Source organism: Salmo salar, chromosome ssa14 (genome assembly GCF_905237065.1).
Source record: "Salmo salar chromosome ssa14, Ssal_v3.1, whole genome shotgun sequence".
Classification (NCBI taxonomy): Eukaryota; Metazoa; Chordata; class Actinopteri; order Salmoniformes; family Salmonidae; genus Salmo; species Salmo salar.
The window spans coordinates 77072613-77082211 of NC_059455.1; the positions used below are offsets into that span (position 1 = coordinate 77072613).

Consider the following 9599-nt stretch of genomic DNA (forward strand, 5'->3'; position numbering starts at 1 on the left):
TTATGTTAAAAGAAATAATTGCGCAGTCGTTTTTGTTTAAAAATAAATAACTAGCAGTGTTTCTTTCGACGTTACTCACCCCAGAACAAATCCAGGAATGAACTGGAAGGGGAGAGGCTTGATATTTATACCCTGTGACGTTTTTGACGTCATACGCGTCTTCCAGCATGCATTTTCTGGGTTTTTCATGGTAACAACATTGAGTTTTTGGTGACGCGCTGTTGTAGAACACCTTAATTAAAGAGTTTTCCATCTGTGCTTTCATTGTCCATCAGGACAGAAAGATTACGCTGCACGTTTTGTATATTCTCTTTTCAATTTACCTCACGTCCCAAGTCTATTGTTGCTTATCTAAACAAAGTTGAATGAGTACCAGTGCTAACTCACAAAATATGGTGCTTGTATTGAGTTATAATATCACATTTGGGAATAATTTCGATTATAATATTTCCACAAAATGGCTGCGATGCAAATCGGGTGGCCTGCCACACCCGCGGACACAATCAAAACCTTGCGTTTAATATACAATTAATAGTTAACTAAAATTCATAAAATAAATGAATTGAAGTCCAAAAGGAGAGTCTTTGGCTATGCACAACAATAAATAATGTTGCCCTTTCACCTGTAACCTTTCAACCCTCAGTTGTGAAAGGCAAAATGGCAGCGTCCGTACCAAGTATTGGAAGAATTTTATGCCGTGTGTATCCTCTACTTTTACAGATTTTTCTGCGGAATAAGGTATTTGACAATTATTTTCTATAGTGCGCCAGATAAGCGAAAGCTAGGACTTCCACTGTACACATACGTTACAAGAATATCAGATCACTAAACAGTGACCGAGCTAACGTTACTGTCGGTTAATAAACACTAGCCAGTTAAAGTTAGCGAAGTTACAGATTTAAGTTACTCCGCTATGCAACCTGCCTTTGTGTACTGTGTATGGAGATTGCATCTTCACTGTACATCATCCAATTGTAACAGTTTAGCTTCCGTCCCTCTCCTCGCCCCAATCTAGAAAAAAGAAACGCACACCTATAAAGGCGAGGTGCTGGCTAGCGGAGTAGAAAACTAGAAAATAAGGGAAAGCCGCACACTCTAAGAGCTCAGATGCAAAAATTGAATAACCAACGTTTCGACAGCAAAGCTGTCTTCATCAGGGTATCATCACAAACACTGCGAGATGAGTCATTTATATAGTGTCAAGAGACACACAGGTGTTTGTAATCATGGCCAACTGTGGCCTAATATCATTGGTTAACTCAAATATTTAAAAAAAAAATGGCATACAAAGAACATACAAAATGCCAAACAAATGGATAGCATACGATCATAGCATTTGTAGTCTAAAATGTATCTAACAAACAATTACAATGGCAAAATCACAATAATCACAAGAATGGCTTCAGATCAAAGTCTATGTTGAGACCGAAGGGAGCAAGGGTCTTTAAATTTAAAGATCCAGGCAGCCTCTCGTTTTAACAATAAATTATCAAGGTCACCCCCTCTCCTCGGGAGGGTGACATGTTCGATGTCAATATAACGCAGAGACGAAATCGAATGGTTTGCTTCCAAAAAGTGGGCCGCAACTGGGTAAGTCAAGTTTTTGCACCTAATGGTGCTACGGTGCTCTGAGATGCGTACTTTTAATTCACGCTTTGTTTTACGCACAATTTTTACCACAAGGACCAGTTATAAGATAAATAACTGCCTTAGTGGAACACGTAATAACACCTTTAATTGGGATAGATTTCCCTGTTTGGGGGTGTTTGAAGGATCTACATTTATAAGTGCCATTGCATTGAGCACAGCCATTACACTTGTAATTTCCATCCAGTATGGGCGCAAATAGACGTTCAGCAATATCTTGGGGTGGTAAATCAGAGTGTACCAATTGGTCTCTGAGATTTCTGCCCCGCGAGAATACGACCAGGGGAAGGTCAGAAAACACATTACCGAGACTATCATCATATTTCAGAATGTGCCAATGTTTGTGAACGATTCCTTTAATTTGTTCAGAACACTTTGAATAGCGGGTAGTGAGAACGCAAGAATGCGTCTTTTTGCGAGACTGACCTTGAAAAAGGTCATGTCTCGTTTTGTTTTGAATTTTCTCAATGGCAATATTAATCTGATCCTTGTTGTACCTCCTCTCCTTGAACTTATTCTGCGTCTCAGCCATATTTCTGTCGAAATCTGATTGTTTTATACAAATTATTTTGATTGACAGAATTGGCTGTAGGGCAAACTATTTTTCAAGGGAAGTGGGTGACAGCTATCAGCCCTCAACAAACTGTTACGATCAGTAGGTTTCCTGTGAAGATCAGTGTATAGAACATTATCTTCACAGAAGATCAGAAGATCAAGAAAACTGATTTGACGTGTATCAGATTGCATAGTAAATCTCAAATGTTCAGAACAGGAGTTAAGAAAAGCATGGAATGCCTGGAGCAGTTCTGCATCACCCCTCCATAGAACAAAATATCATCAATATACCGTTTCCAAATAATGATGTTAGGCAAGAAAACATTTTTGAAAGGGTTGAAAATGGATTGTTTCTCCATGTAACCAACATACAAATTAGCATAGTTAGGAGCCATGGGGGATCCCATAGCAGTACCCTTCGTCTGAATAAAGAAATCATTTAGAAACATGAAATAGTTATGTGTGAGTACTATTTCAGCCAATGTTATAATGCAGGCACTGGAAGGTAATTAATTCATTAGGGTCACGTTGCAGAAGAAAATGTTCCATGGCTTCAATACCGCCCTCGTGTGGAATATTTGTGTATAACGACTCAACATCAAAAGTAACTAACAAGGTGTTCTCAGGCAGAGGATCAAGAGATTCAATGATAGAGATCATACTGCTGGTGTCCTTTACAAAGGAGGGGAGCTGTTCTGCGAGTGGTCTAATAAAAAAGTCAACAAAAGTAGATAGAGGGGTCGTTACTGCATCAATGCCCGCTACAATAGGGGTCGTTACTGCATCAATGCCCGCTACAATAGGGGCCGTTACTGCATCAATGCCCGCTACAATAGGGGCCGTTACTGCATCAATGCCCTCTACAATAGGGGCCGTTACTGCATCAATGCCCGCTACAATAAGGGCCGTTACTGCATCAATGCCCTCTACAATAGGGGCCGTTACTGCATCAATGCCCGCTACAATAGGGCGCCCTGGAGGGTTTGTAACATTCTTGTGTAATTTCGGCAAAGTATAGAAAGTGGCAATTTTAGGGTGTTGAATGGCCAGAAAGTCATATTCTTTTTTGGTTATCTGACCAGAATTTAAATACCCATCTAGGACAGTAAAGATAGTATTCTGAAATTGGGAAGTGGGGTCACTTCTGAGTTTCTTGTAAAAGGTGTTGTCAAGCAGTTGTCTATGACACTCATTTACATAAGCTGTCCTATCCATGAGTACAACCTGGGCTTGAGCCAGGGACCCTCTGCACACATCAACAACTGACACCCACGAAGCATCGTTACCCATCGCGCCACAAAAGCAGCGGCCCTTGAATAGCAAGGGAAACAACGACTTCAGGTCTCAGAGCGATTGACGTTACCCGATTGAAACGCTATTAGCGTGCACCACTGCTAACTAACTAGCCATTTCACATCGGTTACACAATGCAACCGCCGTAATATGTGTCACAGAACCATAGTCTATGCAAATGTATCAGCGTCATTGTCTTGTGTACTGTACAGCACACTGTATTTGCAAGTTTTGCACTTGATGACTTGACTGACAGTCACTGTATTTGTTTGGTTTCTATCTTCCAAAGAGGTTACCTGTCATGCGTTGGACCCAGGCTGTGTTTCCAAGTGTGAAGTCCAGTCTCTCTCTGTGCACTGCAGCATAACCTGAACTCCCCAGTGACGCTGCTGTGGCAGTGGAGAATTTAACCGCTGCAAGGACAGACCATGGGGCTACCTGGAGAGCAAAGGTATGGAGATTAGAGATTGTATGTATTTTCTATGCACTCTGCTGTTTTCTAAGGAATGGTTCCTCGGACCCAGATTAAGTCTACTCCTTGTTCCTGCACTAGAAAGCATGCTCAATGGAGTGTAATTAATTACTGTTAATCCATCCATATCTGTGACCATTGACTTTGTGTCCGTCTACCTCTCCTATCTCTATAGTACATAGAGCGCTATGGAACCAGTCCAGTGTGGTCTGACTACAGGAGGAACCAGAAAGGAGGGATTCCCCCTCAGAAGACATGCAAGACCTGCATTGTAGGTGTAACAGTGGTGGTTCTGTAATCTTGCCTGAGACCTGAAGACTTGTGGCAGCTCTCCGAGCTATTGTCTAGGCTTTTTTGGAGAGTGCACAGATAATCAGAGGATGTCTACCATGATGCTGTCTGCTGTGTTAGGCTATGTAACTCCATATTATTATTATTATATTCTCCACCAGACAGACAGTCACACGAGTTCGTACTGTTAGGTGACCTAAACTGGGATATGCTTAACACCCCGGCCGTCCTACAATCTAAGCTAGATGCCCTCAATCTCACACAAATAATCAAGGAACCTACCAGGTACAACCCCAAATCCGTAAACACGGGCACCTTCATAGATATCATCCTGACCAACCTGCCCTCTAAATACACCTCTGCTGTCTTCAACCAGGATCTCAGCGATCACTGCCTCATTGCCTGCGTCCGTAATGGGTCCGCGGTCAAATGACCACCCCTCATCATTGTCAAACTCTCCATAAAACCCTTCAGCGAGCAGGCCTTTCTAATCGACCTGGCCTGGGTATCCTGGAAGGATATTGATCTCATCCTGTCAGTAGAGGATGCCTGGTTATTCTTTAAAAATGCTTTCCTCACCATCTTAAATAAGCATGCCCCATTCAAAAAATGTAGAACTAAGAACAGATATAGCCCTTGGTTCACTCCAGACCTGACTGCCCTCGACCAGCATAAAAACATCCTGTGGCGTACTGCATTAGCGTTGAATAGCCCCCGCGATATGCAACCTTTCAGGGAAGTTAGGAACCAATATACTCAGTCAGTTAGGAAAGCAAAGGCTAGCTTTTTCAAACAGAAATTTGCATCCTGTAGCACAAATTCCAAAACGTTTTGGGACACTAAAGTCCATGGAGAATAAGAGTACCTCCTCCCAGCTGCCCACTGCACTTAGGCTAGGAAACACTGTCACCACCGATAAATCTACGATAACCGAGAATTTCAATAAGCAATTTTCTACGGCTGGCCATGCTTTCCACCTGGCTGCAATCTGGTTTCCGAGCTGGTCATGGATGCACCTCAGCCACGCTCAAGGTCCTAAACGATATCACAACCGCCATCGATAAAAGACAGTACTGTGCAGCCGTCTTCATCGACCTGGCCAAGGCTTTCAACTCTGTCAATCACCGTATTCTTATCGGCAGACTCAACAGCCTTGGTTTCTCAAATGACTGCCTCGCCTGGTTCACCAACTACTTCTCTGATAGAGTCCAGTGTGTCAAATCGGAGGGCCTGTAGTCCGGACCTCTGGCAGTCTCTATGGAGGTGCCACTGGGTTCAATTCTCGAGCCGACTCTTCTCTATACATCAATGATGTCGCTCTTGCTGCTGGTGATTCTCTGATCCACCTCTACGCAGACGACACCATTCTGTATACTTCTGGCCCTTCTTGGGACACTGTGTTAACAAACCTCCAGACAAGCTTCAATGTCATACAACTCTCCTTCTGTGGCCTCCAACTGCTCTTAAATGCAAGTAAAACTAAATGCATGCTTTTCAACCGATCGCTAGCATCACTACTCTGGACGGTTCTCACTTAGAATATGTGGACAACTACAAATACCTAGGTGTCTGGTTAGACTGTAAACTCTCCAGACTCACATTAAGCATCTCCAATCCAAAATTAAATCTTGAATCGGCTTCCTATTTCGCAAAACAAAGCCTCCTTCACTCATGCTGCTAAACATACCCTCGTAAAATTGACTATCCTACCGATCCTTGACTTCGGCGATGTCATTTACAAAATAGCCTCCAGCACTCTACTCAGCAAATTGGATGCAGTCTATCACAGTGCCATCCGTTTTGTCACCAAAGCCCCATATACTACCCACCACTGCGACCTGTATGCTCTCGTTGGCTGGCCCTCGCTTCATATTCGTCGCCAAACCCACTGGCTCCAGGTCATCGATAAGTCTTTGCTAGGTAAAGCCCTGCCTTATCTCAGCTCACTGGTCACCATAGCAACACCCACCCGTAGCACGCTGTCCAGCAGGTATATTTCACTCGTCATCCCCAAAGCCAACTCCTCCTTTGGCCGCCAGCAGTTCTCTGCTGCCAATGACTGGAACGAATTGCAAAAATCATTGAAGCTGGAGACTTATCTCCCTCATTAACTTGAAGCATCAGCTGTCAGAGCAGCTTACCGATCACTGCACCTGTACACAGCCCATCTGTAAATAGCCCATCCAACTACCTCATCCCCATATTGTTATTTATTTTTGCTCTTTTGCACCCCAGTATCTCTACATCTATCACTCCAGTGTTAATGCTAAATTGTAATTATTTCGCCACTATGGCCTATTTATTGCCCTACCTCCCGAATCTTACATTTGTACACACTGTATATAGATTTTTCTATTGTGTTATTGACTGTACATTTGTTTATCCCATGTGTTGTTTGTGTTGCACTGCTTTGCTTTGTCTTGGCCAGGTCGCAGTTGTAAATAAGAACTTGTTCTCAACTGGCCTACCTGGTTAAATAAAGGTGAAAAAAAACTAAAAACCTCTAATCACTATTTCTGTTTTGTTTTCTTCAGAGGAGACACGATATGTGGGAACCCCCATCCAATTTGTTGAGACACCATCATCATCCACTATCAGGTTTGGTCTCTCACATTGACTTATGGAATATACACACACAATCATTATGAGAGATGGAAAATTAGATGGTATTACCTTTGATTTCGTTAGGTTGATTTAACAAGCTATTCAATGTTATGTTTGGTAAGCAATGGACCATTGTCTTTTTGCAGAATGTGAAGCTGCTGCAAATGTTTATAAGCCTATATACAGGCTTATAAATGACCCCACACGGACAGGTAAGATGGTTTCTATTTATGTAATGTGTATAGAATTCTATGAATGAATCTGAATTAACCATGCTGAATTCAGCAGGTGTTATCTAAATACTTGCTGGTTTCATCAAAATAAGTTGTCTTTGATTTGATGAATGATGAATTTACAGTTGACACAGCCAGGAATCTGAGAGGCTGCCAATAGGTGTTTAAGTGATGAAAACAGTCCTGCATAAAGTAACATCTGGTTCAAGACCAACACCTTTTGTGAGGTTTGAGGTAACTAAAGTGCCACATTTATATTGTTATTCTACATTTTTATCCAGGAGTGTCAGAAACAGAAAAAGTAACTCAATCAGGCAATTGGCATTGCTAGAGCCCAGGGTAAGTTCAGCCTCTGTGACTAAGGAGCAGAACAGTAATGAAGAATGACATTTTTTGTGACCAGTGCAGCGGTTCAACAATGCCACCAAAAGAGAAACTGCAGTTCTCTACAATACATAAATATTGTCCATATTTCCAGGGCTACTACCCTTCCAGGTTCCTCATGTGGACTTCACAGGGGAGGACTATTCCAACTCCCATAACGCAGTTGGTTCAACCCCTCCTCCCCCACCATGACCCCTTGGTACAGATGGTACCACACCATGCAGCTAGACGAGACTGAAGTCAAGAAGACCAACGAGGCCTATTTGACATAGACTAGGGCCTACCAGAGGAATCATGGTGAAATTTATTTTTTGTGATTTAATTTGGGCTTTCTGGAAGTAGTAGAGCAAGTTTTAAAGATGTATGCAGAAATCGCTCCGCCATTTCCTGGTTGCTAAAATTCTAATAGTTTGTCCAATTTCAGTTTGTGACAAAACAAGCAAGTATAGTGTAAAGAATCATTGTACCATCTAAACCGCAGTGTGAAATCTTTTCCATAACCCAAAATATTTTTATTTTCAGATGGTGTACAAAAACAAGACGCTAAAAGTAAACTTAAGCATATAAATAGTGCACAGAACATATTACTGCTTCTTGGACTTGCTTTCCACGAGTGACAGATCTACAACTCACATTTCTGTGAATTTGGTCGGGTCGCACTAAAAGTTACATATTGCAGCTTTAAAACAAGTTATAAAATATTGTTTTCATGCCAATATTGCTTTTGGTTGAGTTTTGCTAAAACATGTCACAGATCACTGATTCATTCCAGCCCCTTCTCCTCACAGGCTACAACTTAATCTAATTGTATTTGTCACATACTTTGTAAACAACCAGTGTAGACTAACAGTGAAATGCTTATCTACTTGCATGACAAGTAATTTTTCAACAATTGTTTAGACAGATTTAACTTATAATTCACTGTATCACAATTCCAGTGGGTCAGAAGTTTACATACACTAAGTTGTGACTGTGCCTTTAAACAGCGTGGAAAATTCCAGAAAATGTCATGGCTTTAGAAGCTTCTGATAGGCTAATTGACATCATTTGAGTCAATTGGAGGTGTAGTTCAAGGCCTACCTTCAAACTCGTGCCTCTTTGCTTGACATCATGGGAAAATCTAAAGAAATCAGCCAAGACCTCAGAATTTTTTTTAAAACCTCCACAAGTCTGGTTCATCCTTGGGAGCAATTTCCAAACCACTTTCATCTGTACAAACAATAGTACACAAGTATATACCCCATGGGACCACGCAGCCATCATACCGCTCAGGAAGGAGACGCATTCTGTCTCCTAGAGATGAACGTACTTTGGTGCGGAAAGTGCAAATCAATCCCAGAACAGCAAAGGACCTTGTGAAGATGCTGGAGGAAACAGGTACAAAAGTATCTATATCCACAGTAAAACGAGTCCTATATCGATATAACCTGAAAGGCCGCTCAGCGAGGAAGAAGCCACTGCTCCAAAACCACCATAAAAAAGCCAGACTACGGTTTGCAACTGCACATGGGGACAAAGATCGTACTTTTTTGGTCTGATGAAACAAAATATAACTGTTTGGCCATAATGACCATGTTTGGAGGAAAAAGGGGGACGCTTGCAAGACGAAGAATACCATCCCAACCGTGAAGCACGGGGGTGGCAGCATCATGTTTGGGGGTGCTTTGCTGCAGGAGGGACTGGTGCAATTCACAAAATAGATGGCATCATGAGGGAGGAAAATTATGTGGATGTATTGAAGCAACATCTCAAGACGTCAGTCAGAAAGTTAAAGCTTGGTCACAAATGGGTCTTCCAAATGGACAATGACCCCAAGCATACTTCCAAAGTTGTGGCAAAATGGCTTAAGGACAAAATAGTCAAGGTATTGGAGTGGCCATCACAAAGCCCTGACCTCAATCCTATAGAAAATTTGTGGGCATAACTGAAAAAGCGTGTGAGAGCAAGGAGGCCTACAAACCCGACTATTACACCAGCTCTGTCAGGAGGAATGGGCCACAATTCACCCAACTTATTGTGGGAAGCCTACCTGAAATGTTTGACCCAAGTTTAACAATTTAAAGGCAATGCTACCAAATACTAATTGAGTGTCTAAACTTCTGACCCACTGGGAATGTGAT

The 9599-nt window shown here is 42.1% G+C and overlaps 1 long non-coding RNA gene across 1 annotated transcript; it reads left to right on the forward strand.

Annotated features, from left to right (window-relative positions):
• The first annotated feature begins 580 nt into the window (after positions 1-580).
• LOC106570324 (uncharacterized) lies at positions 581-8635 on the forward strand. Its single transcript, XR_006758944.1, has 5 exons — positions 581-738; positions 3785-3946; positions 4143-4238; positions 6793-6856; positions 7009-8635. It is a non-coding gene; the product is annotated as an uncharacterized lncRNA (long non-coding RNA).
• Positions 8636-9599: the final 964 nt, after the last annotated feature.